A 24,093-nucleotide genomic window follows, 5' to 3' on the forward strand; every position below is an offset into this window, starting at 1 on the left:
TGCCACGCGGGAGGCCCGGGTTTGATTCCCGGCCAATGCAGGAATTTTTTAACAAGCCATTTTGACAAGTATGCAAACCCCTGAGGAAGAAATCTATGTTTACATTGCCAGGTTAACAGCAATCTCTGGTCATGGTAGAATTCTCAACTGACTCTTGAAAAGTCCTGAGTTTGGGTTCACCTTACCGTTTGGACATTTACGCATTCTCAGTAGCCTTTTGTGACATCCATGTAGATTTCCAGTGTGTGAGGTGATTGTACTTTGTTGCCAGGCTTTAGTTGTTAACTGGGAAACGAATATCCAACCAGTCAGTGACAACTGTCTTGAGTTTGGGCCTTTGGTGACAAAAGTCTGAGTTTGGGATCACTTACCGTTTGGACCATTTACGCATTCTCAGTAGACTTTTGTGAATCCATTGTAGATTTCCAGTGTGTGTGAGGTGATGCACTTGTGCAAGGCTTTAGTTGTTAAATGGGAAACACGAATATCAACAAGTCAGTGACAACTGTCTTGAGTTTGCCTTTGTGACAAAAGTCTGAGTTTGGGGATCACTTACCGTTTGGACATTTACGCATTCTCAGTAGACTTTTGTGAATCCATTGTAGATTTCCAGTGGTGAGGTGATGTACTTTGTGCATAGGCTTTAGTTGTTAAATGGGAAACGAATATCCAACAAGTCAGTGACAACTGTCTTGAGTTTGGGCCTTTGCGACTATGGTCCTGGGATTTTCCACACACACCCTCACCTTCTAACTACTATCGTGTGGCTTGTGAGAGGTATAGAGCAAAACCGAATACATGTACGTGTTCGTGAGGGTCCTCAGCTTTCCATACATGGGTCATAGTAGTTTCTAGCTCTAACCATTCAGTCTCTACAGATGTTTTTGTTGGAAGGGTTAACACCCAACTCTCCAAATTTAGGGATAGTATCCAATGCTCCACATTTTTTCAAATGACCAAACCACCTGCTCCTCGTTAGTATAGTGGTGAGTAGACGGGGAGGAAAGACTGATTTTATTAGGGTGTACAATGTCTCTGATCCCACAAAGTGGAAGATATGCTTTGAATTAAAGCTTCTTATTACGATTTCCAGCCGTGGGGGTTATTTCAGCATCGCAAGGCATTGGTTGTTCCGTGGTAGAATTCTTGCCTGCCACGCGGGAGGCCCGGGTTTGATTCCCGGCCAATGCAGGAATTTTTTAACAAGCCATTTTGACAAGTATGCAAACCCCTGAGGAAGAAATCTATGTTTACATTGCCAGGTTAACAGCAATCTCTGGTCATGGTAGAATTCTCAACTGACTCTTGAAAAGTCTGAGTTTGGGTTCACTTACCGTTTGGACATTTACGCATTCTCAGTAGCCTTTTGTGAATCCATTGTAGATTTCCAGTGTGTGAGGTGATGTACTTTGTGCAAGGCTTTAGTTGTTAAATGGGAAACGAATATCCAACAATGTCAGTGACAACTGTCTTGAGTTTGGCCTTTGTGACAAAAGTCTGAGTTTGGGATCACTTACCGTTTGGACATTTACCGCATTCTCAGTAGACTTTTGTGAATTCATTGTAGATTTCCAGTGTGTGAGGTGATGTACTTTGTGCAAGGCTTTAGTTGTTAAATGGGAAACGAATATCCAACAAGTCAGTGACAACTGTCTTGAGTTTGGCCTTTGTGACAAAAGTCTGAGTTTGGGATCACTTACCGTTTGGACATTTACGCATTCTCAGTAGACTTTTGTGAATCCATTGTAGATTTCCAGTGTGTGAGGTGATGTACTTTGTGCAAGGCTTTAGTTGTTAAATGGGAAACGAATATCCAACAAGTCAGTGACAACTGTCTTGAGTTTGGCCTTTGTGACAAAAGTCTGAGTTTGGGATCACTTACCGTTTGGACATTTACGCATTCTCAGTAGACTTTTGTGAATCCATTGTAGATTTCCAGTGTGTGAGGTGATGTACTTTGTGCAAGGCTTTAGTTGTTAAATGGGAAACGAATATCCAACAAGTCAGTGACAACTGTCTTGAGTTTGGCCTTTGTGACAAAAGTCTGAGTTTGGGATCACTTACCGTTTGGACATTTACGCATTCTCAGTAGACTTTTGTGAATCCATTGTAGATTTCCAGTGTGTGAGGTGATGTACTTTGTGCAAGGCTTTAGTTGTTAAATGGGAAACGAATATCCAACAAGTCAGTGACAACTGTCTTGAGTTTGGCCTTTGTGACAAAAGTCTGAGTTTGGGATCACTTACCGTTTGGACATTTACGCATTCTCAGTAGACTTTTGTGAATCCATTGTAGATTTCCAGTGTGTGAGGTGATGTACTTTGTGCATGGCTTTAGTTGTTAAATGGGAAACGAATATCCAACAAGTCAGTGACAACTGTCTTGAGTTTGGCCTTTGCGACTATGTCCTGGGATTTTCCACACACACCTCACCTTCTAACTACTATCGTGTGGCTTGTGAGAGGTATAGAGCAAAACCGAATACATGTACGTGTTCGTGAGGGTCTCAGCTTTCCATAGATGGGTCATAGTCGTCTCTAGCTCTAACCATTCAGTCTCTACAGATGTTTTTGTTGGAAGGGTTAACACCCAACTCTCCAAATTTAGGGATAGTATCCAATGCTCCACATTTTTTCAAATGACCAAACCACCTGCTCCTCGTTAGTATAGTGGTGAGTAGACGGGGAGGAAAGACTGATTTTATTAGGGTGTACAATGTCTCTGATCCCACAAAGTGGAAGATATGCTTTGAATTAAAGCTTCTTATTACGATTTCCAGCCGTGGGGGTTATTTCAGCATCGCAAGGCATTGGTTGTTCCGTGGTAGAATTCTTGCCTGCCACGCTGGAGGCCCGGGTTTGATTCCCGGCCAATGCAGGAATTTTTTAACAAGCCATTTTGACAAGTATGCAAACCCCTGAGGAAGAAATCTATGTTTACATTGCCAGGTTAACAGCAATCTCTGGTCATGGTAGAATTCTCAACTGACTCTTGAAAAGTCTGAGTTTGGGTTCACTTACCGTTTGGACATTTACGCATTCTCAGTAGCCTTTTGTGAATCCATTGTAGATTTCCAGTGTGTGAGGTGATGTACTTTGTGCAAGGCTTTAGTTGTTAAATGGGAAACGAATATCCAACATGTCAGTGACAACTGTCTTGAGTTTGGCCTTTGTGACAAAAGTCTGAGTTTGGGATCACTTACCGTTTGGACATTTACGCATTCTCAGTAGACTTTTGTGAATCCATTGTAGATTTCCAGTGTGTGAGGTGATGCACTTTGTGCAAGGCTTTAGTTGTTAAATGGGAAACGAATATCCAACAAGTCAGTGACAACTGTCTTGAGTTTGGCCTTTGTGACAAAAGTCTGAGTTTGGGATCACTTACCGTTTGGACATTTACGCATTCTCAGTAGACTTTTGTGAATCCATTGTAGATTTCCAGTGTGTGAGGTGATGTACTTTGTGCATGGCTTTAGTTGTTAAATGGGAAACGAATATCCAACAAGTCAGTGACAACTGTCTTGAGTTTGGCCTTTGCGACTATGTCCTGGGATTTTCCACACACACCTCACCTTCTAAATACTATCGTGTGGCTTGTGAGAGGTATAGAGCAAAACCGAATACATGTACGTGTTCGTGAGGGTCTCAGCTTTCCATACATGGGTCATAGTAGTTTCTAGCTCTAACCATTCAGTCTCTACAGATGTTTTTGTTGGAAGGGTTAACACCCAACTCTCCAAATTTAGGGATAGTATCCAATGCTCCACATTTTTTCAAATGACCAACCCACCTGCTCCTCGTTAGTATAGTGGTGAGTATCCCCGCCTGTCACGCGGGAGACCGGGGTTCAATTCCCCGACGGGGAGGAAAGACTGATTTTATTAGGGTGTACAATGTCTCTGATCCCACAAAGTGGAAGATATGCTTTGAATTAAAGCTTCTTATTACGATTTCCAGCCGTGGGGGTTATTTCAGCATCGCAAGGCATTGGTTGTTCCGTGGTAGAATTCTTGCCTGCCACGCGGGAGGCCCGGGTTTGATTCCCGGCCAATGCAGGAATTTTTTAACAAGCCATTTTGACAAGTATGCAAACCCCTGAGGAAGAAATCTATGTTTACATTGCCAGGTTAACAGCAATCTCTGGTCATGGTAGAATTCTCAACTGACTCTTGAAAAGTCTGAGTTTGGGTTCACTTACCGTTTGGACATTTACGCATTCTCAGTAGCCTTTTGTGAATCCATTGTAGATTTCCAGTGTGTGAGGTGATGTACTTTGTGCAAGGCTTTAGTTGTTAAATGGGAAACGAATATCCAACAAGTCAGTGACAACTGTCTTGAGTTTGGCCTTTGTGACAAAAGTCTGAGTTTGGGATCACTTACCGTTTGGACATTTACGCATTCTCAGTAGACTTTTGTGAATCCATTGTAGATTTCCAGTGTGTGAGGTGATGTACTTTGTGCAAGGCTTTAGTTGTTAAATGGGAAACGAATATCCAACAAGTCAGTGACAACTGTCTTGAGTTTGGCCTTTTGTCACAAAAGTCTGAGTTTGGGATCACTTACCGTTTGGACATTTACGCATTCTCAGTAGACTTTTGTGAATCCATTGTAGATTTCCAGTGTGTGAGGTGATGTACTTTGTGCAAGGCTTTAGTTGTTAAATGGGAAACGAATATCCAACAAGTCAGTGACAACTGTCTTGAGTTTGGCCTTTGTGACAAAAGTCTGAGTTTGGGATCACTTACCGTTTGGACATTTACGCATTCTCAGTAGACTTTTGTGAATCCATTGTAGATTTCCAGTGTGTGAGGTGATGTACTTTGTGCAAGGCTTTAGTTGTTAAATGGGAAACGAATATCCAACAAGTCAGTGACAACTGTCTTGAGTTTGGCTTTGTGACAAAAGTCTGAGTTTGGGATCACTTACCGTTTGGACATTTACGCATTCTCAGTAGACTTTTGTGAATCCATTGTAGATTTCCAGTGTGTGAGGTGATGTACTTTGTGCAAGGCTTTAGTTGTTAAATGGGAAACGAATATCCAACAAGTCAGTGACAACTGTCTTGAGTTTGGCTTTTGTGACAAAAGTCTGAGTTTGGGATCACTTACCGTTTGGACATTTACGCATTCTCAGTAGACTTTTGTGAATCCATTGTAGATTTCCACTGTGTGAGGTGATGTACTTTGTGCAAGGCTTTAGTTGTTAAATGGGAAACGAATATCCAACAAGTCAGTGACAACTGTCTTGAGTTTGGCCTTTGCGACTATGTCCTGGGATTTTCCACACACACCTCACCTTCTAACTACTATCGTGTGGCTTGTGAGAGGTATAGAGCAAAACCGAATACATGTACGTGTTCGTGAGGGTCTCAGCTTTCCATAGATGGGTCATAGTAGTCTCTAGCTCTAACCATTCAGTCTCTACAGATGTTTTTGTTGGAAGGGTTAACACCCAACTCTCCAAATTTAGGGATAGTATCCAATGCTCCACATTTTTTCAAATGACCAACCCACCTGCTCCTCGTTAGTATAGTGGTGAGTAGACGGGGAGGAAAGACTGATTTTATTAGGGTGTACAATGTCTCTGATCCCACAAAGTGGAAGATATGCTTTGAATTAAAGCTTCTTATTACGATTTCCAGCCGTGGGGGTTATTTCAGCATCGCAAGGCATTGGTTGTTCCGTGGTAGAATTCTTGCCTGCCACGCGGGAGGCCTGGGTTTGATTCCCGGCCAATGCAGGAATTTTTTAACAAGCCATTTTGACAAGTATGCAAACCCCTGAGGAAGAAATCTATGTTTACATTGCCAGGTTAACAGCAATCTCTGGTCATGGTAGAATTCTCAACTGACTCTTGAAATGACTGAGTTTGGGTTCACTTACCGTTTGGACATTTACGCATTCTCAGTAGCCTTTTGTGAATCCATTGTAGATTTCCAGTGTGTGAGGTGATGTACTTTGTGCAAGGCTTTAGTTGTTAAATGGGAAACGAATATCCAACATGTCAGTGACAACTGTCTTGAGTTTGGCCTTTGTGACAAAAGTCTGAGTTTGGGATCACTTACCGTTTGGACATTTACGCATTCTCAGTAGACTTTTGTGAATCCATTGTAGATTTCCAGTGTGTGAGGTGATGCACTTTGTGCAAGGCTTTAGTTGTTAAATGGGAAACGAATATCCAACAAGTCAGTGACAACTGTCTTGAGTTTGGCCTTTGTGACAAAAGTCTGAGTTTGGGATCACTTACCGTTTGGACATTTACGCATTCTCAGTAGACTTTTGTGAATCCATTGTAGATTTCCAGTGTGTGAGGTGATGTACTTTGTGCATGGCTTTAGTTGTTAAATGGGAAACGAATATCCAACAAGTCAGTGACAACTGTCTTGAGTTTGGCCTTTGCGACTATGTCCTGGGATTTTCCACACACACCTCACCTTCTAACTACTATCGTGTGGCTTGTGAGAGGTATAGAGCAAAACCGAATACATGTACGTGTTCGTGAGGGTCTCAGCTTTCCATAGATGGGTCATAGTAGTTTCTAGCTCTAACCATTCAGTCTCTACAGATGTTTTTGTTGGAAGGGTTAACACCCAACTCTCCAAATTTAGGGATAGTATCCAATGCTCCACATTTTTTCAAATGACCAACCCACCTGCTCCTCGTTAGTATAGTGGTGAGTAGACGGGGAGGAAAGACTGATTTTATTAGGGTGTACAATGTCTCTGATCCCACAAAGTGGAAGATATGCTTTGAATTAAAGCTTCTTATTACGATTTCCAGCCGTGGGGGTTATTTCAGCATCGCAAGGCATTGGTTGTTCCGTGGTAGAATTCTTGCCTGCCACGCGGGAGGCCTGGGTTTGATTCCCGGCCAATGCAGGAATTTTTTAACAAGCCATTTTGACAAGTATGCAAACCCCTGAGGAAGAAATCTATGTTTACATTGCCAGGTTAACAGCAATCTCTGGTCATGGTAGAATTCTCAACTGACTCTTGAAATGACTGAGTTTGGGTTCACTTACCGTTTGGACATTTACGCATTCTCAGTAGCCTTTTGTGAATCCATTGTAGATTTCCAGTGTGTGAGGTGATGTACTTTGTGCAAGGCTTTAGTTGTTAAATGGGAAACGAATATCCAACATGTCAGTGACAACTGTCTTGAGTTTGGCCTTTGTGACAAAAGTCTGAGTTTGGGATCACTTACCGTTTGGACATTTACGCATTCTCAGTAGACTTTTGTGAATCCATTGTAGATTTCCAGTGTGTGAGGTGATGCACTTTGTGCAAGGCTTTAGTTGTTAAATGGGAAACGAATATCCAACAAGTCAGTGACAACTGTCTTGAGTTTGGCCTTTGTGACAAAAGTCTGAGTTTGGGATCACTTACCGTTTGGACATTTACGCATTCTCAGTAGACTTTTGTGAATCCATTGTAGATTTCCAGTGTGTGAGGTGATGTACTTTGTGCAATGGCTTTAGTTGTTAAATGGGAAACGAATATCCAACAAGTCAGTGACAACTGTCTTGAGTTTGGCCTTTGCGACTATGTCCTGGGATTTTCCACACACACCTCACCTTCTAACTACTATCGTGTGGCTTGTGAGAGGTATAGAGCAAAACCGAATACATGTACGTGTTCGTGAGGGTCTCAGCTTTCCATACATGGGTCATAGTAGTTTCTAGCTCTAACCATTCAGTCTCTACAGATGTTTTTGTTGGAAGGGTTAACACCCAACTCTCCAAATTTAGGGATAGTATCCAATGCTCCACATTTTTTCAAATGACCAACCCACCTGCTCCTCGTTAGTATAGTGGTGAGTAGACGGGGAGGAAAGACTGATTTTATTAGGGTGTACAATGTCTCTGATCCCACAAAGTGGAAGATATGCTTTGAATTAAAGCTTCTTATTACGATTTCCAGCCGTGGGGGTTATTTCAGCATCGCAAGGCATTGGTTGTTCCGTGGTAGAATTCTTGCCTGCCACGCGGGAGGCCCGGGTTTGATTCCCGGCCAATGCAGGAATTTTTTAACAAGCCATTTTGACAAGTATGCAAACCCCTGAGGAAGAAATCTATGTTTACATTGCCAGGTTAACAGCAATCTCTGGTCATGGTAGAATTCTCAACTGACTCTTGAAAAGTCTGAGTTTGGGTTCACTTACCGTTTGGACATTTACGCATTCTCAGTAGCCTTTTGTGAATCCATTGTAGATTTCCAGTGTGTGAGGTGATGTACTTTGTGCAAGGCTTTAGTTGTTAAATGGGAAACGAATATCCAACAAGTCAGTGACAACTGTCTTGAGTTTGGCCTTTGTGACAAAAGTCTGAGTTTGGGATCACTTACCGTTTGGACATTTACGCATTCTCAGTAGACTTTTGTGAATCCATTGTAGATTTCCAGTGTGTGAGGTGATGCACTTTGTGCAAGGCTTTAGTTGTTAAATGGGAAACGAATATCCAACAAGTCAGTGACAACTGTCTTGAGTTTGGCCTTTGTGACAAAAGTCTGAGTTTGGGATCACTTACCGTTTGGACATTTACGCATTCTCAGTAGACTTTTGTGAATCCATTGTAGATTTCCACTGTGTGAGGTGATGTACTTTGTGCAAGGCTTTAGTTGTTAAATGGGAAACGAATATCCAACAAGTCAGTGACAACTGTCTTGAGTTTGGCCTTTGCGACTATGTCCTGGGATTTTCCACACACACCTCACCTTCTAACTACTATCGTGTGGCTTGTGAGAGGTATAGAGCAAAACCGAATACATGTACGTGTTCGTGAGGGTCTCAGCTTTCCATACATGGGTCATAGTAGTTTCTAGCTCTAACCATTCAGTCTCTACAGATGTTTTTGTTGGAAGGGTTAACACCCAACTCTCCAAATTTAGGGATAGTATCCAATGCTCCACATTTTTTCAAATGACCAACCCACCTGCTCCTCGTTAGTATAGTGGTGAGTAGACGGGGAGGAAAGACTGATTTTATTAGGGTGTACAATGTCTCTGATCCCACAAAGTGGAAGATATGCTTTGAATTAAAGCTTCCTATTACGATTTCCAGCCGTGGGGGTTATTTCAGCATCGCAAGGCATTGGTTGTTCCGTGGTAGAATTCTTGCCTGCCACGCGGGAGGCCCGGGTTTGATTCCCGGCCAATGCAGGAATTTTTTAACAAGCCATTTTGACAAGTATGCAAACCCCTGAGGAAGAAATCTATGTTTACATTGCCAGGTTAACAGCAATCTCTGGTCATGGTAGAATTCTCAACTGACTCTTGAAAAGTCTGAGTTTGGGTTCACTTACCGTTTGGACATTTACGCATTCTCAGTAGCCTTTTGTGAATCCATTGTAGATTTCCAGTGTGTGAGGTGATGTACTTTGTGCAAGGCTTTAGTTGTTAAATGGGAAACGAATATCCAACATGTCAGTGACAACTGTCTTGAGTTTGGCCTTTGTGACAAAAGTCTGAGTTTGGGATCACTTACCGTTTGGACATTTACGCATTCTCAGTAGACTTTTGTGAATCCATTGTAGATTTCCAGTGTGTGAGGTGATGCACTTTGTGCAAGGCTTTAGTTGTTAAATGGGAAACGAATATCCAACAAGTCAGTGACAACTGTCTTGAGTTTGGCCTTTGTGACAAAAGTCTGAGTTTGGGATCACTTACCGTTTGGACATTTACGCATTCTCAGTAGACTTTTGTGAATCCATTGTAGATTTCCAGTGTGTGAGGTGATGTACTTTGTGCATGGCTTTAGTTGTTAAATGGGAAACGAATATCCAACAAGTCAGTGACAACTGTCTTGAGTTTGGCCTTTGCGACTATGTCCTGGGATTTTCCACACACACCTCACCTTCTAACTACTATCGTGTGGCTTGTGAGAGGTATAGAGCAAAACCGAATACATGTACGTGTTCGTGAGGGTCTCAGCTTTCCATAGATGGGTCATAGTAGTTTCTAGCTCTAACCATTCAGTCTCTACAGATGTTTTTGTTGGAAGGGTTAACACCCAACTCTCCAAATTTAGGGATAGTATCCAATGCTCCACATTTTTTCAAATGACCAACCCACCTGCTCCTCGTTAGTATAGTGGTGAGTAGACGGGGAGGAAAGACTGATTTTATTAGGGTGTACAATGTCTCTGATCCCACAAAGTGGAAGATATGCTTTGAATTAAAGCTTCTTATTACGATTTCCAGCCGTGGGGGTTATTTCAGCATCGCAAGGCATTGGTTGTTCCGTGGTAGAATTCTTGCCTGCCACGCGGGAGGCCCGGGTTTGATTCCCGGCCAATGCAGGAATTTTTTAACAAGCCATTTTGACAAGTATGCAAACCCCTGAGGAAGAAATCTATGTTTACATTGCCAGGTTAACAGCAATCTCTGGTCATGGTAGAATTCTCAACTGACTCTTGAAAAGTCTGAGTTTGGGTTCACTTACCGTTTGGACATTTACGCATTCTCAGTAGCCTTTTGTGAATCCATTGTAGATTTCCAGTGTGTGAGGTGATGTACTTTGTGCAAGGCTTTAGTTGTTAAATGGGAAACGAATATCCAACATGTCAGTGACAACTGTCTTGAGTTTGGCCTTTGTGACAAAAGTCTGAGTTTGGGATCACTTACCGTTTGGACATTTACGCATTCTCAGTAGACTTTTGTGAATCCATTGTAGATTTCCAGTGTGTGAGGTGATGCACTTTGTGCAAGGCTTTAGTTGTTAAATGGGAAACGAATATCCAACAAGTCAGTGACAACTGTCTTGAGTTTGGCCTTTGTGACAAAAGTCTGAGTTTGGGATCACTTACCGTTTGGACATTTACGCATTCTCAGTAGACTTTTGTGAATCCATTGTAGATTTCCAGTGTGTGAGGTGATGTACTTTGTGCAAGGCTTTAGTTGTTAAATGGGAAACGAATATCCAACAAGTCAGTGACAACTGTCTTGAGTTTGGCCTTTGCGACTATGTCCTGGGATTTTCCACACACACCTCACCTTCTAACTACTATCGTGTGGCTTGTGAGAGGTATAGAGCAAAACCGAATACATGTACGTGTTCGTGAGGGTCTCAGCTTTCCATACATGGGTCATAGTAGTTTCTAGCTCTAACCATTCAGTCTCTACAGATGTTTTTGTTGGAAGGGTTAACACCCAACTCTCCAAATTTAGGGATAGTATCCAATGCTCCACATTTTTTCAAATGACCAACCCACCTGCTCCTCGTTAGTATAGTGGTGAGTAGACGGGGAGGAAAGACTGATTTTATTAGGGTGTACAATGTCTCTGATCCCACAAAGTGGAAGATATGCTTTGAATTAAAGCTTCCTATTACGATTTCCAGCCGTGGGGGTTATTTCAGCATCGCAAGGCATTGGTTGTTCCGTGGTAGAATTCTTGCCTGCCACGCGGGAGGCCCGGGTTTGATTCCCGGCCAATGCAGGAATTTTTAACAAGCCATTTTGACAAGTATGCAAACCCCTGAGGAAGAAATCTATGTTTACATTGCCAGGTTAACAGCAATCTCTGGTCATGGTAGAATTCTCAACTGACTCTTGAAAAGTCTGAGTTTGGGTTCACTTACCGTTTGGACATTTACGCATTCTCAGTAGCCTTTTGTGAATCCATTGTAGATTTCCAGTGTGTGAGGTGATGTACTTTGTGCAAGGCTTTAGTTGTTAAATGGGAAACGAATATCCAACATGTCAGTGACAACTGTCTTGAGTTTGGCCTTTGTGACAAAAGTCTGAGTTTGGGATCACTTACCGTTTGGACATTTACGCATTCTCAGTAGACTTTTGTGAATCCATTGTAGATTTCCAGTGTGTGAGGTGATGCACTTTGTGCAAGGCTTTAGTTGTTAAATGGGAAACGAATATCCAACAAGTCAGTGACAACTGTCTTGAGTTTGGCCTTTGTGACAAAAGTCTGAGTTTGGGATCACTTACCGTTTGGACATTTACGCATTCTCAGTAGACTTTTGTGAATCCATTGTAGATTTCCAGTGTGTGAGGTGATGTACTTTGTGCATGGCTTTAGTTGTTAAATGGGAAACGAATATCCAACAAGTCAGTGACAACTGTCTTGAGTTTAGACTTTTGTGAATCCATTGTAGATTTCCAGTGTGTGAGGTGATGTACTTTGTGCAAGGCTTTAGTTGTTAAATGGGAAACGAATATCCAACAAGTCAGTGACAACTGTCTTGAGTTTGGACTTTGCGACTATGTCCTGGGATTTTCCACACACACCTCACCTTCTAACTACTATCGTGTGGCTTGTGAGAGGTATAGAGCAAAACCGAATACATGTACGTGTTCGTGAGGGTCTCAGCTTTCCATACATGGGTCATAGTAGTTTCTAGCTCTAACCATTCAGTCTCTACAGATGTTTTTGTTGGAAGGGTTAACACCCAACTCTCCAAATTTAGGGATAGTATCCAATGCTCCACATTTTTTCAAATGACCAACCCACCTGCTCCTCGTTAGTATAGTGGTGAGTAGACGGGGAGGAAAGACTGATTTTATTAGGGTGTACAATGTCTCTGATCCCACAAAGTGGAAGATATGCTTTGAATTAAAGCTTCTTATTACGATTTCCAGCCGTGGGGGTTATTTCAGCATCGCAAGGCATTGGTTGTTCCGTGGTAGAATTCTTGCCTGCCACGCGGGAGGCCTGGGTTTGATTCCCGGCCAATGCAGGAATTTTTTAACAAGCCATTTTGACAAGTATGCAAACCCCTGAGGAAGAAATCTATGTTTACATTGCCAGGTTAACAGCAATCTCTGGTCATGGTAGAATTCTCAACTGACTCTTGAAAAGTCTGAGTTTGGGTTCACTTACCGTTTGGACATTTACGCATTCTCAGTAGCCTTTTGTGAATCCATTGTAGATTTCCAGTGTGTGAGGTGATGTACTTTGTGCAAGGCTTTAGTTGTTAAATGGGAAACGAATATCCAACATGTCAGTGACAACTGTCTTGAGTTTGGCCTTTGTGACAAAAGTCTGAGTTTGGGATCACTTACCGTTTGGACATTTACGCATTCTCAGTAGACTTTTGTGAATCCATTGTAGATTTCCAGTGTGTGAGGTGATGCACTTTGTGCAAGGCTTTAGTTGTTAAATGGGAAACGAATATCCAACAAGTCAGTGACAACTGTCTTGAGTTTGGCCTTTGTGACAAAAGTCTGAGTTTGGGATCACTTACCGTTTGGACATTTACGCATTCTCAGTAGACTTTTGTGAATCCATTGTAGATTTCCACTGTGTGAGGTGATGTACTTTGTGCAATGGCTTTAGTTGTTAAATGGGAAACGAATATCCAACAAGTCAGTGACAACTGTCTTGAGTTTGGCCTTTGCGACTATGTCCTGGGATTTTCCACACACACCTCACCTTCTAACTACTATCGTGTGGCTTGTGAGAGGTATAGAGCAAAACCGAATACATGTACGTGTTCGTGAGGGTCTCAGCTTTCCATACATGGGTCATAGTAGTTTCTAGCTCTAACCATTCAGTCTCTACAGATGTTTTTGTTGGAAGGGTTAACACCCAACTCTCCAAATTTAGGGATAGTATCCAATGCTCCACATTTTTTCAAATGACCAACCCACCTGCTCCTCGTTAGTATAGTGGTGAGTAGACGGGGAGGAAAGACTGATTTTATTAGGGTGTACAATGTCTCTGATCCCACAAAGTGGAAGATATGCTTTGAATTAAAGCTTCTTATTACGATTTCCAGCCGTGGGGGTTATTTCAGCATCGCAAGGCATTGGTTGTTCCGTGGTAGAATTCTTGCCTGCCACGCGGGAGGCCCGGGTTTGATTCCCGGCCAATGCAGGAATTTTTTAACAAGCCATTTTGACAAGTATGCAAACCCCTGAGGAAGAAATCTATGTTTACATTGCCAGGTTAACAGCAATCTCTGGTCATGGTAGAATTCTCAACTGACTCTTGAAAAGTCTGAGTTTGGGTTCACTTACCGTTTGGACATTTACGCATTCTCAGTAGCCTTTTGTTTTGTGAATCCATTGTAGATTTCCAGTGTGTGAGGTGATGTACTTTGTGCAAGGCTTAGTTGTTAAATGGGAAACGAATATCCAACAAGTCAGTGACAACTGTCTTGAGTTTGGCCTTTGTGACAAAAGTCTGAGTTTGGGATCACTTACCGTTTGGACATTTACGCATTCTCAGTAGACTTTTGTGAATTCATTGTAGATTTCCAGTGTGTGAGGTGATGTACTTTGTGCAAGGCTTTAGTTGTTAAATGGGAAACGAATATCCAACAAGTCAGTGACAACTGTCTTGAGTTTGGCTTTGTGACAAAAGTCTGAGTTTGGGATCACTTACCGTTTGGACATTTACGCATTCTCAGTAGACTTTTGTGAATCCATTGTAGATTTCCAGTGTGTGAGGTGATGTACTTTGTGCAAGGCTTTAGTTGTTAAATGGGAAACGAATATCCAACAAGTCAGTGACAACTGTCTTGAGTTTGGCCTTTGTGACAAAAGTCTGAGTTTGGGATCACTTACCGTTTGGACATTTACGCATTCTCAGTAGACTTTTGTGAATCCATTGTAGATTTCCAGTGTGTGAGGTGATGTACTTTGTGCAAGGCTTTAGTTGTTAAATGGGAAACGAATATCCAACAAGTCAGTGACAACTGTCTTGAGTTTGGCTTTTGTGACAAAAGTCTGAGTTTGGGATCACTTACCGTTTGGACATTTACGCATTCTCAGTAGACTTTTGTGAATCCATTGTAGATTTCCAGTGTGTGAGGTGATGTACTTTGTGCAAGGCTTTAGTTGTTAAATGGGAAACGAATATCCAACAAGTCAGTGACAACTGTCTTGAGTTTGGCCTTTGTGACAAAAGTCTGAGTTTGGGATCACTTACCGTTTGGACATTTACGCATTCTCAGTAGACTTTTGTGAATCCATTGTAGATTTCCAGTGTGTGAGGTGATGTACTTTGTGCATGGCTTTAGTTGTTAAATGGGAAACGAATATCCAACAAGTCAGTGACAACTGTCTTGAGTTTGGCCTTTGCGACTATGTCCTGGGATTTTCCACACACACCTCACCTTCTAACTACTATCGTGTGGCTTGTGAGAGGTATAGAGCAAAACCGAATACATGTACGTGTTCGTGAGGGTCTCAGCTTTCCATACATGGGTCATAGTAGTTTCTAGCTCTAACCATTCAGTCTCTACAGATGTTTTTGTTGGAAGGGTTAACACCCAACTCTCCAAATTTAGGGATAGTATCCAATGCTCCACATTTTTTCAAATGACCAACCCACCTGCTCCTCGTTAGTATAGTGGTGAGTAGGACGGGGAGGAAAGACTGATTTTATTAGGGTGTACAATGTCTCTGATCCCACAAAGTGGAAGATATGCTTTGAATTAAAGCTTCTTATTACGATTTCCAGCCGTGGGGGTTATTTCAGCATCGCAAGGCATTGGTTGTTCCGTGGTAGAATTCTTGCCTGCCACGCGGGAGGCCCGGGTTTGATTCCCGGCCAATGCAGGAATTTTTTAACAAGCCATTTTGACAAGTATGCAAACCCCTGAGGAAGAAATCTATGTTTACATTGCCAGGTTAACAGCAATCTCTGGTCATGGTAGAATTCTCAACTGACTCTTGAAATGACTGAGTTTGGGTTCACTTACCGTTTGGACATTTACGCATTCTCAGTAGCCTTTTGTGAATCCATTGTAGATTTCCAGTGTGTGAGGTGATGTACTTTGTGCAAGGCTTTAGTTGTTAAATGGGAAACGAATATCCAACATGTCAGTGACAACTGTCTTGAGTTTGGCCTTTGTGACAAAAGTCTGACTTTGGGATCACTTACCGTTTGGACATTTACGCATTCTCAGTAGACTTTTGTGAATCCATTGTAGATTTCCAGTGTGTGAGGTGATGCACTTTGTGCAAGGCTTTAGTTGTTAAATGGGAAACGAATATCCAACAAGTCAGTGACAACTGTCTTGAGTTTGGCCTTTGTGACAAAAGTCTGAGTTTGGGATCACTTACCGTTTGGACATTTACGCATTCTCAGTAGACTTTTGTGAATCCATTGTAGATTTCCAGTGTGTGAGGTGATGTACTTTGTGCATGGCTTTAGTTGTTAAATGGGAAACGAATATCCAACAAGTCAGTGACAACTGTCTTGAGTTTGGACTTTGCGACTATGTCCTGGGATTTTCCACACACACCTCACCTTCTAACTACTATCGTGTGGCTTGTGAGAGGTATAGAGCAAAACCGAATACATGTACGTGTTCGTGAGGGTCTCAGCTTTCCATACATGGGTCATAGTAGTTTCTAGCTCTAACCATTCAGTCTCTACAGATGTTTTTGTTGGAAGGGTTAACACCCAACTCTCCAAATTTAGGGATAGTATCCAATGCTCCACATTTTTTCAAATGACCAACCCACCTGCTCCTCGTTAGTATAGTGGTGAGTATCCCCGCCTGTCACGCGGGAGACCGGGGTTCAATTCCCCGACGGGGAGGAAAGACTGATTTTATTAGGGTGTACAATGTCTCTGATCCCACAAAGTGGAAGATATGCTTTGAATTAATGCTTCTTATTACGATTTCCAGCCGTGGGGGTTGTTTCAGCATCGCAAGGCATTGGTTGTTCCGTGGTAGAATTCTTGCCTGCCACGCGGGAGGCCCGGGTTTGATTCCCGGCCAATGCAGGAATTTTTTAACAAGCCATTTTGACAAGTATGCAAACCCCTGAGGAAGAAATCTATGTTTACATTGCCAGGTTAACAGCAATCTCTGGTCATGGTAGAATTCTCAACTGACTCTTGAAAAGTCTGAGTTTGGGTTCACTTACCGTTTGGACATTTACGCATTCTCAGTAGCCTTTTGTGAATCCATTGTAGATTTCCAGTGTGTGAGGTGATGTACTTTGTGCAAGGCTTTAGTTGTTAAATGGGAAACGAATATCCAACAAGTCAGTGACAACTGTCTTGAGTTTGGCCTTTGTGACAAAAGTCTGAGTTTGGGATCACTTACCGTTTGGACATTTACGCATTCTCAGTAGACTTTTGTGAATCCATTGTAGATTTCCAGTGTGTGAGGTGATGTACTTTGTGCAAGGCTTTAGTTGTTAAATGGGAAACGAATATCCAACAAGTCAGTGACAACTGTCTTGAGTTTGGCTTTTGTGACAAAAGTCTGAGTTTGGGATCACTTACCGTTTGGACATTTACGCATTCTCAGTAGACTTTTGTGAATCCATTGTAGATTTCCAGTGTGTGAGGTGATGTACTTTGTGCAAGGCTTTAGTTGTTAAATGGGAAACGAATATCCAACAAGTCAGTGACAACTGTCTTGAGTTTGGCCTTTGTGACAAAAGTCTGAGTTTGGGATCACTTACCGTTTGGACATTTACGCATTCTCAGTAGACTTTTGTGAATCCATTGTAGATTTCCAGTGTGTGAGGTGATGTACTTTGTGCAAGGCTTTAGTTGTTAAATGGGAAACGAATATCCAACAAGTCAGTGACAACTGTCTTGAGTTTGGCCTTTGTGACAAAAGTCTGAGTTTGGGATCACTTACCGTTTGGACATTTACGCATTCTCAGTAGACTTTTGTGAATCCATTGTAGATTTCCAGTGTGTGAGGTGATGTACTTTGTGCAAGGCTTTAGTTGTTAAATGGGAAACGAATATCCAACAAGTCAGTGACAACTGTCTTGAGTTTGGCCTTTGTGACAAAAGTCTGAGTTTGGGATCACTTACCGTTTGGACATTTACGCATTCTCAGTAGACTTTTGTGAATCCATTGTAGATTTCCACTGTGTGAGGTGATGTACTTTGTGCAAGGCTTTAGTTGTTAAATGGGAAACGAATATCCAACAAGTCAGTGACAACTGTCTTGAGTTTGGCCTTTGCGACTATGTCCTGGGATTTTCCACACACACCTCACCTTCTAACTACTATCGTGTGGCTTGTGAGAGGTATAGAGCAAAACCGAATACATGTACGTGTTCGTGAGGGTCTCAGCTTTCCATACATGGGTCATAGTAGTTTCTAGCTCTAACCATTCAGTCTCTACAGATGTTTTTGTTGGAAGGGTTAACACCCAACTCTCCAAATTTAGGGATAGTATCCAATGCTCCACATTTTTTCAAATGACCAAACCACCTGCTCCTCGTTAGTATAGTGGTGAGTATCCCCGCCTGTCACGCGGGAGACCGGGGTTCAATTCCCCGACGGGAAGGAAAGACTGATTTTATTAGGGTGTACAATGTCTCTGATCCCACAAAGTGGAAGATATGCTTTGAATTAAAGCTTCTTATTACGATTTCCAGCCGTGGGGGTTATTTCAGCATCGCAAGGCATTGGTTGTTCCGTGGTAGAATTCTTGCCTGCCACGCGGGAGGCCCGGGTTTGATTCCCGGCCAATGCAGGAATTTTTTAACAAGCCATTTTGACAAGTATGCAAACCCCTGAGGAAGAAATCTATGTTTACATTGCCAGGTTAACAGCAATCTCTGGTCATGGTAGAATTCTCAACTGACTCTTGAAAAGTCTGAGTTTGGGATCACTTACCGTTTGGACATTTACGCATTCTCAGTAGACTTTTGTGAATCCATTGTAGATTTCCAGTGTGTGAGGTGATGTACTTTGTGCAAGGCTTTAGTTGTTAAATGGGAAACGAATATCCAACAAGTCAGTGACAACTGTCTTGAGTTTGGCCTTTGTGACAAAAGTCTGAGTTTGGGATCACTTACCGTTTGGACATTTACGCATTCTCAGTAGACTTTTGTGAATCCATTGTAGATTTCCAGTGTGTGAGGTGATGTACTTTGTGCAAGGCTTTAGTTGTTAAATGGGAAACGAATATCCAACAAGTCAGTGACAACTGTCTTGAGTTTGGCCTTTGTGACAAAAGTCTGAGTTTGGGATCACTTACCGTTTGGACATTTACGCATTCTCAGTAGACTTTTGTGAATCCATTGTAGATTTCCAGTGTGTGAGGTGATGTACTTTGTGCAAGGCTTTAGTTGTTAAATGGGAAACGAATATCCAACATGTCAGTGACAACTGTCTTGAGTTTGGCCTTTGTGACAAAAGTCTGAGTTTGGGATCACTTACCGTTTGGACATTTACGCATTCTCAGTAGACTTTTGTGAATCCATTGTAGATTTCCACTGTGTGAGGTGATGTACTTTGTGCAAGGCTTTAGTTGTTAAATGGGAAACGAATATCCAACAAGTCAGTGACAACTGTCTTGAGTTTGGCCTTTGCGACTATGTCCTGGGATTTTCCACACACACCTCACCTTCTAACTACTATCGTGTGGCTTGTGAGAGGTATAGAGCAAAACCGAATACATGTACGTGTTCGTGAGGGTCTCAGCTTTCCATACATGGGTCATAGTAGTTTCTAGCTCTAACCATTCAGTCTCTACAGATGTTTTTGTTGGAAGGGTTAACACCCAACTCTCCAAATTTAGGGATAGTATCCAATGCTCCACATTTTTTCAAATGACCAACCCACCTGCTCCTCGTTAGTATAGTGGTGAGTATCCCCGCCTGTCACGCGGGAGACCGGGGTTCAATTCCCCGACGGGGAGGAAAGACTGATTTTATTAGGGTGTACAATGTCTCTGATCCCACAAAGTGGAAGATATGCTTTGAATTAAAGCTTCTTATTACGATTTCCAGCCGTGGGGGTTATTTCAGCATCGCAAGGCATTGGTTGTTCCGTGGTAGAATTCTTGCCTGCCACGCGGGAGGCCTGGGTTTGATTCCCGGCCAATGCAGGAATTTTTTAACAAGCCATTTTGACAAGTATGCAAACCCCTGAGGAAGAAATCTATGTTTACATTGCCAGGTTAACAGCAATCTCTGGTCATGGTAGAATTCTCAACTGACTCTTGAAAAGTCTGAGTTTGGGTTCACTTACCGTTTGGACATTTACGCATTCTCAGTAGACTTTTGTGAATCCATTGTAGATTTCCAGTGTGTGAGGTGATGTACTTTGTGCAAGGCTTTAGTTGTTAAATGGGAAACGAATATCCAACAAGTCAGTGACAACTGTCTTGAGTTTGGCCTTTGTGACAAAAGTCTGAGTTTGGGATCACTTACCGTTTGGACATTTACGCATTCTCAGTAGACTTTTGTGAATCCATTGTAGATTTCCAGTGTGTGAGGTGATGTACTTTGTGCAAGGCTTTAGTTGTTAAATGGGAAACGAATATCCAACAAGTCAGTGACAACTGTCTTGAGTTTGGCCTTTGTGACAAAAGTCTGAGTTTGGGATCACTTACCGTTTGGACATTTACGCATTCTCAGTAGACTTTTGTGAATCCATTGTAGATTTCCAGTGTGTGAGGTGATGTACTTTGTGCAAGGCTTTAGTTGTTAAATGGGAAACGAATATCCAACAAGTCAGTGACAACTGTCTTGAGTTTGGCCTTTGTGACAAAAGTCTGAGTTTGGGATCACTTACCGTTTGGACATTTACGCATTCTCAGTAGACTTTTGTGAATCCATTGTAGATTTCCAGTGTGTGAGGTGATGTACTTTGTGCAAGGCTTTAGTTGTTAAATGGGAAACGAATATCCAACAAGTCAGTGACAACTGTCTTGAGTTTGGCCTTTGCGACTATGTCCTGGGATTTTCCACACACACCTCACCTTCTAACTACTATCGTGTGGCTTGTGAGAGGTATAGAGCAAAACCGAATACATGTACGTGTTCGTGAGGGTCTCAGCTTTCCATACATGGGTCATAGTAGTTTCTAGCTCTAACCATTCAGTCTCTACAGATGTTTTTGTTGGAAGGGTTAACACCCAACTCTCCAAATTTAGGGATAGTATCCAATGCTCCACATTTTTTCAAATGACCAACCCACCTGCTCCTCGTTAGTATAGTGGTGAGTATCCCCGCCTGTCACGCGGGAGACCGGGGTTCAATTCCCCGACGGGGAGGAAAGACTGATTTTATTAGGGTGTACAATGTCTCTGATCCCACAAAGTGGAAGATATGCTTTGAATTAAAGCTTCTTATTACGATTTCCAGCCGTGGGGGTTATTTCAGCATCGCAAGGCATTGGTTGTTCCGTGGTAGAATTCTTGCCTGCCACGCGGGAGGCCCTGGGTTTGATTCCCGGCCAATGCAGGAATTTTTTAACAAGCCATTTTGACAAGTATGCAAACCCCTGAGGAAGAAATCTATGTTTACATTGCCAGGTTAACAGCAATCTCTGGTCATGGTAGAATTCTCAACTGACTCTTGAAAAGTCTGAGTTTGGGATCACTTACCGTTTGGACATTTACGCATTCTCAGTAGACTTTTGTGAATCCATTGTAGATTTCCAGTGTGTGAGGTGATGTACTTTGTGCAAGGCTTTAGTTGTTAAATGGGAAACGAATATCCAACAAGTCAGTGACAACTGTCTTGAGTTTGGCCTTTGTGACAAAAGTCTGAGTTTGGGATCACTTACCGTTTGGACATTTACGCATTCTCAGTAGACTTTTGTGAATCCATTGTAGATTTCCAGTGTGTGAGGTGATGTACTTTGTGCAAGGCTTTAGTTGTTAAATGGGAAACGAATATCCAACAAGTCAGTGACAACTGTCTTGAGTTTTGCCTTTGTGACAAAAGTCTGAGTTTGGGATCACTTACCGTTTGGACATTTACGCATTCTCAGTAGACTTTTGTGAATCCATTGTAGATTTCCAGTGTGTGAGGTGATGTACTTTGTGCAAGGCTTTAGTTGTTAAATGGGAAACGAATATCCAACAAGTCAGTGACAACTGTCTTGAGTTTGGCCTTTGTGACAAAAGTCTGAGTTTGGGATCACTTACCGTTTGGACATTTACGCATTCTCAGTAGACTTTTGTGAATCCATTGTAGATTTCCAGTGTGTGAGGTGATGTACTTTGTGCAAGGCTTTAGTTGTTAAATGGGAAACGAATATCCAACAAGTCAGTGACAACTGTCTTGAGTTTGGCCTTTGCGACTATGTCCTGGGATTTTCCACACACACCTCACCTTCTAACTACTATCGTGTGGCTTGTGAGAGGTATAGAGCAAAACCGAATACATGTACGTGTTCGTGAGGGTCTCAGCTTTCCATACATGGGTCATAGTAGTTTCTAGCTCTAACCATTCAGTCTCTACAGATGTTTTTGTTGGAAGGGTTAACACCCAACTCTCCAAATTTAGGGATAGTATCCAATGCTCCACATTTTTTCAAATGACCAACCCACCTGCTCCTCGTTAGTATAGTGGTGAGTATCCCCGCCTGTCACGCGGGAGACCGGGGTTCAATTCCCCGACGGGGAGGAAAGACTGATTTTATTAGGGTGTACAATGTCTCTGATCCCACAAAGTGGAAGATATGCTTTGAATGAAAGCTTCTTATGACGATTTCCAGCCGTGGGGGTTATTTCAGCATCGCAAGGCATTGGTTGTTCCGTGGTAGAATTCTTGCCTGCCACGCGGGAGGCCTGGGTTTGATTCCCGGCCAATGCAGGAATTTTTTAACAAGCCATTTTGACAAGTATGCAAACCCCTGAGGAAGAAATCTATGTTTACATTGCCAGGTTAACAGCAATCTCTGGTCATGGTAGAATTCTCAACTGACTCTTGAAAAGTCTGAGTTTGGGTTCACTTACCGTTTGGACATTTACGCATTCTCAGTAGACTTTTGTGAATCCATTGTAGATTTCCAGTGTGTGAGGTGATGTACTTTGTGCAAGGCTTTAGTTGTTAAATGGGAAACGAATATCCAACAAGTCAGTGACAACTGTCTTGAGTTTGGCCTTTGTGACAAAAGTCTGAGTTTGGGATCACTTACCGTTTGGACATTTACGCATTCTCAGTAGACTTTTGTGAATCCATTGTAGATTTCCAGTGTGTGAGGTGATGTACTTTGTGCAAGGCTTTAGTTGTTAAATGGGAAACGAATATCCAACATGTCAGTGACAACTGTCTTGAGTTTGGCCTTTGTGACAAAAGTCTGAGTTTGGGATCACTTACCGTTTGGACATTTACGCATTCTCAGTAGACTTTTGTGAATCCATTGTAGATTTCCAGTGTGTGAGGTGATGTACTTTGTGCAAGGCTTTAGTTGTTAAATGGGAAACGAATATCCAACAAGTCAGTGACAACTGTCTTGAGTTTGGCCTTTGTGACAAAAGTCTGAGTTTGGGATCACTTACCGTTTGGACATTTACGCATTCTCAGTAGACTTTTGTGAATCCATTGTAGATTTCCAGTGTGTGAGGTGATGTACTTTGTGCAAGGCTTTAGTTGTTAAATGGGAAACGAATATCCAACAAGTCAGTGACAACTGTCTTGAGTTTGGCCTTTGCGACTATGTCCTGGGATTTTCCACACACACCTCACCTTCTAACTACTATCGTGTGGCTTGTGAGAGGTATAGAGCAAAACCGAATACATGTACGTGTTCGTGAGGGTCTCAGCTTTCCATACATGGGTCATAGTAGTTTCTAGCTCTAACCATTCAGTCTCTACAGATGTTTTTGTTGGAAGGGTTAACACCCAACTCTCCAAATTTAGGGATAGTATCCAATGCTCCACATTTTTTCAAATGACCAACCCACCTGCTCCTCGTTAGTATAGTGGTGAGTATCCCCGCCTGTCACGCGGGAGACCGGGGTTCAATTCCCCGACGGGGAGGAAAGACTGATTTTATTAGGGTGTACAATGTCTCTGATCCCACAAAGTTGAAGATATGCTTTGAATTAAAGCTTCTTATTACGATTTCCAGCCGTGGGGGTTATTTCAGCATCGCAAGGCATTGGTTGTTCCGTGGTAGAATTCTTGCCTGCCACGCGGGAGGCCCTGGGTTTGATTCCCGGCCAATGCAGGAATTTTTTAACAAGCCATTTTGACAAGTATGCAAACCCCTGAGGAAGAAATCTATGTTTACATTGCCAGGTTAACAGCAATCTCTGGTCATGGTAGAATTCTCAACTGACTCTTGAAAAGTCTGAGTTTGGGTTCACTTACCGTTTGGACATTTACGCATTCTCAGTAGACTTTTGTGAATCCATTGTAGATTTCCAGTGTGTGAGGTGATGTACTTTGTGCAAGGCTTTAGTTGTTAAATG

General features: G+C 42.3%; 18 non-coding genes across 18 annotated transcripts; all 18 read left to right on the forward strand.

The window, feature by feature from the left end:
• Window positions 1-1,120: 1,120 nt before the first annotated feature.
• On the forward strand, window positions 1,121-1,191 carry trnag-gcc (transfer RNA glycine (anticodon GCC)). Its single transcript has one exon. It is a non-coding gene; the product is annotated as a tRNA-Gly (tRNA).
• A 1,615-nt stretch (window positions 1,192-2,806) lies between these two features.
• trnag-gcc (transfer RNA glycine (anticodon GCC)) lies at window positions 2,807-2,877 on the forward strand. The gene has a single exon. It is a non-coding gene; the product is annotated as a tRNA-Gly (tRNA).
• A 916-nt stretch (window positions 2,878-3,793) lies between these two features.
• Window positions 3,794-3,865, forward strand: trnad-guc (transfer RNA aspartic acid (anticodon GUC)). The gene has a single exon. It is a non-coding gene; the product is annotated as a tRNA-Asp (tRNA).
• A 118-nt stretch (window positions 3,866-3,983) lies between these two features.
• On the forward strand, window positions 3,984-4,054 carry trnag-gcc (transfer RNA glycine (anticodon GCC)). Its single transcript has one exon. It is a non-coding gene; the product is annotated as a tRNA-Gly (tRNA).
• Window positions 4,055-7,944: 3,890 nt separating this feature from the next.
• Window positions 7,945-8,015, forward strand: trnag-gcc (transfer RNA glycine (anticodon GCC)). The gene has a single exon. It is a non-coding gene; the product is annotated as a tRNA-Gly (tRNA).
• Window positions 8,016-9,082: 1,067 nt separating this feature from the next.
• trnag-gcc (transfer RNA glycine (anticodon GCC)) lies at window positions 9,083-9,153 on the forward strand. Its single transcript has one exon. It is a non-coding gene; the product is annotated as a tRNA-Gly (tRNA).
• Window positions 9,154-10,220: 1,067 nt separating this feature from the next.
• On the forward strand, window positions 10,221-10,291 carry trnag-gcc (transfer RNA glycine (anticodon GCC)). Its single transcript has one exon. It is a non-coding gene; the product is annotated as a tRNA-Gly (tRNA).
• A 1,067-nt stretch (window positions 10,292-11,358) lies between these two features.
• On the forward strand, window positions 11,359-11,429 carry trnag-gcc (transfer RNA glycine (anticodon GCC)). Its single transcript has one exon. It is a non-coding gene; the product is annotated as a tRNA-Gly (tRNA).
• A 2,323-nt stretch (window positions 11,430-13,752) lies between these two features.
• Window positions 13,753-13,823, forward strand: trnag-gcc (transfer RNA glycine (anticodon GCC)). The gene has a single exon. It is a non-coding gene; the product is annotated as a tRNA-Gly (tRNA).
• Window positions 13,824-15,440: 1,617 nt separating this feature from the next.
• On the forward strand, window positions 15,441-15,511 carry trnag-gcc (transfer RNA glycine (anticodon GCC)). The gene has a single exon. It is a non-coding gene; the product is annotated as a tRNA-Gly (tRNA).
• Window positions 15,512-16,427: 916 nt separating this feature from the next.
• Window positions 16,428-16,499, forward strand: trnad-guc (transfer RNA aspartic acid (anticodon GUC)). The gene has a single exon. It is a non-coding gene; the product is annotated as a tRNA-Asp (tRNA).
• Window positions 16,500-16,617: 118 nt separating this feature from the next.
• trnag-gcc (transfer RNA glycine (anticodon GCC)) lies at window positions 16,618-16,688 on the forward strand. Its single transcript has one exon. It is a non-coding gene; the product is annotated as a tRNA-Gly (tRNA).
• A 1,462-nt stretch (window positions 16,689-18,150) lies between these two features.
• trnad-guc (transfer RNA aspartic acid (anticodon GUC)) lies at window positions 18,151-18,222 on the forward strand. Its single transcript has one exon. It is a non-coding gene; the product is annotated as a tRNA-Asp (tRNA).
• A 118-nt stretch (window positions 18,223-18,340) lies between these two features.
• On the forward strand, window positions 18,341-18,411 carry trnag-gcc (transfer RNA glycine (anticodon GCC)). Its single transcript has one exon. It is a non-coding gene; the product is annotated as a tRNA-Gly (tRNA).
• A 1,098-nt stretch (window positions 18,412-19,509) lies between these two features.
• On the forward strand, window positions 19,510-19,581 carry trnad-guc (transfer RNA aspartic acid (anticodon GUC)). The gene has a single exon. It is a non-coding gene; the product is annotated as a tRNA-Asp (tRNA).
• Window positions 19,582-20,868: 1,287 nt separating this feature from the next.
• On the forward strand, window positions 20,869-20,940 carry trnad-guc (transfer RNA aspartic acid (anticodon GUC)). Its single transcript has one exon. It is a non-coding gene; the product is annotated as a tRNA-Asp (tRNA).
• A 1,288-nt stretch (window positions 20,941-22,228) lies between these two features.
• On the forward strand, window positions 22,229-22,300 carry trnad-guc (transfer RNA aspartic acid (anticodon GUC)). The gene has a single exon. It is a non-coding gene; the product is annotated as a tRNA-Asp (tRNA).
• A 1,287-nt stretch (window positions 22,301-23,587) lies between these two features.
• trnad-guc (transfer RNA aspartic acid (anticodon GUC)) lies at window positions 23,588-23,659 on the forward strand. Its single transcript has one exon. It is a non-coding gene; the product is annotated as a tRNA-Asp (tRNA).
• Window positions 23,660-24,093: the final 434 nt, after the last annotated feature.

This window comes from Salmo trutta, unplaced genomic scaffold (assembly GCF_901001165.1).
Source record: "Salmo trutta unplaced genomic scaffold, fSalTru1.1, whole genome shotgun sequence".
In the NCBI taxonomy this organism is placed as follows: Eukaryota; Metazoa; Chordata; class Actinopteri; order Salmoniformes; family Salmonidae; genus Salmo; species Salmo trutta.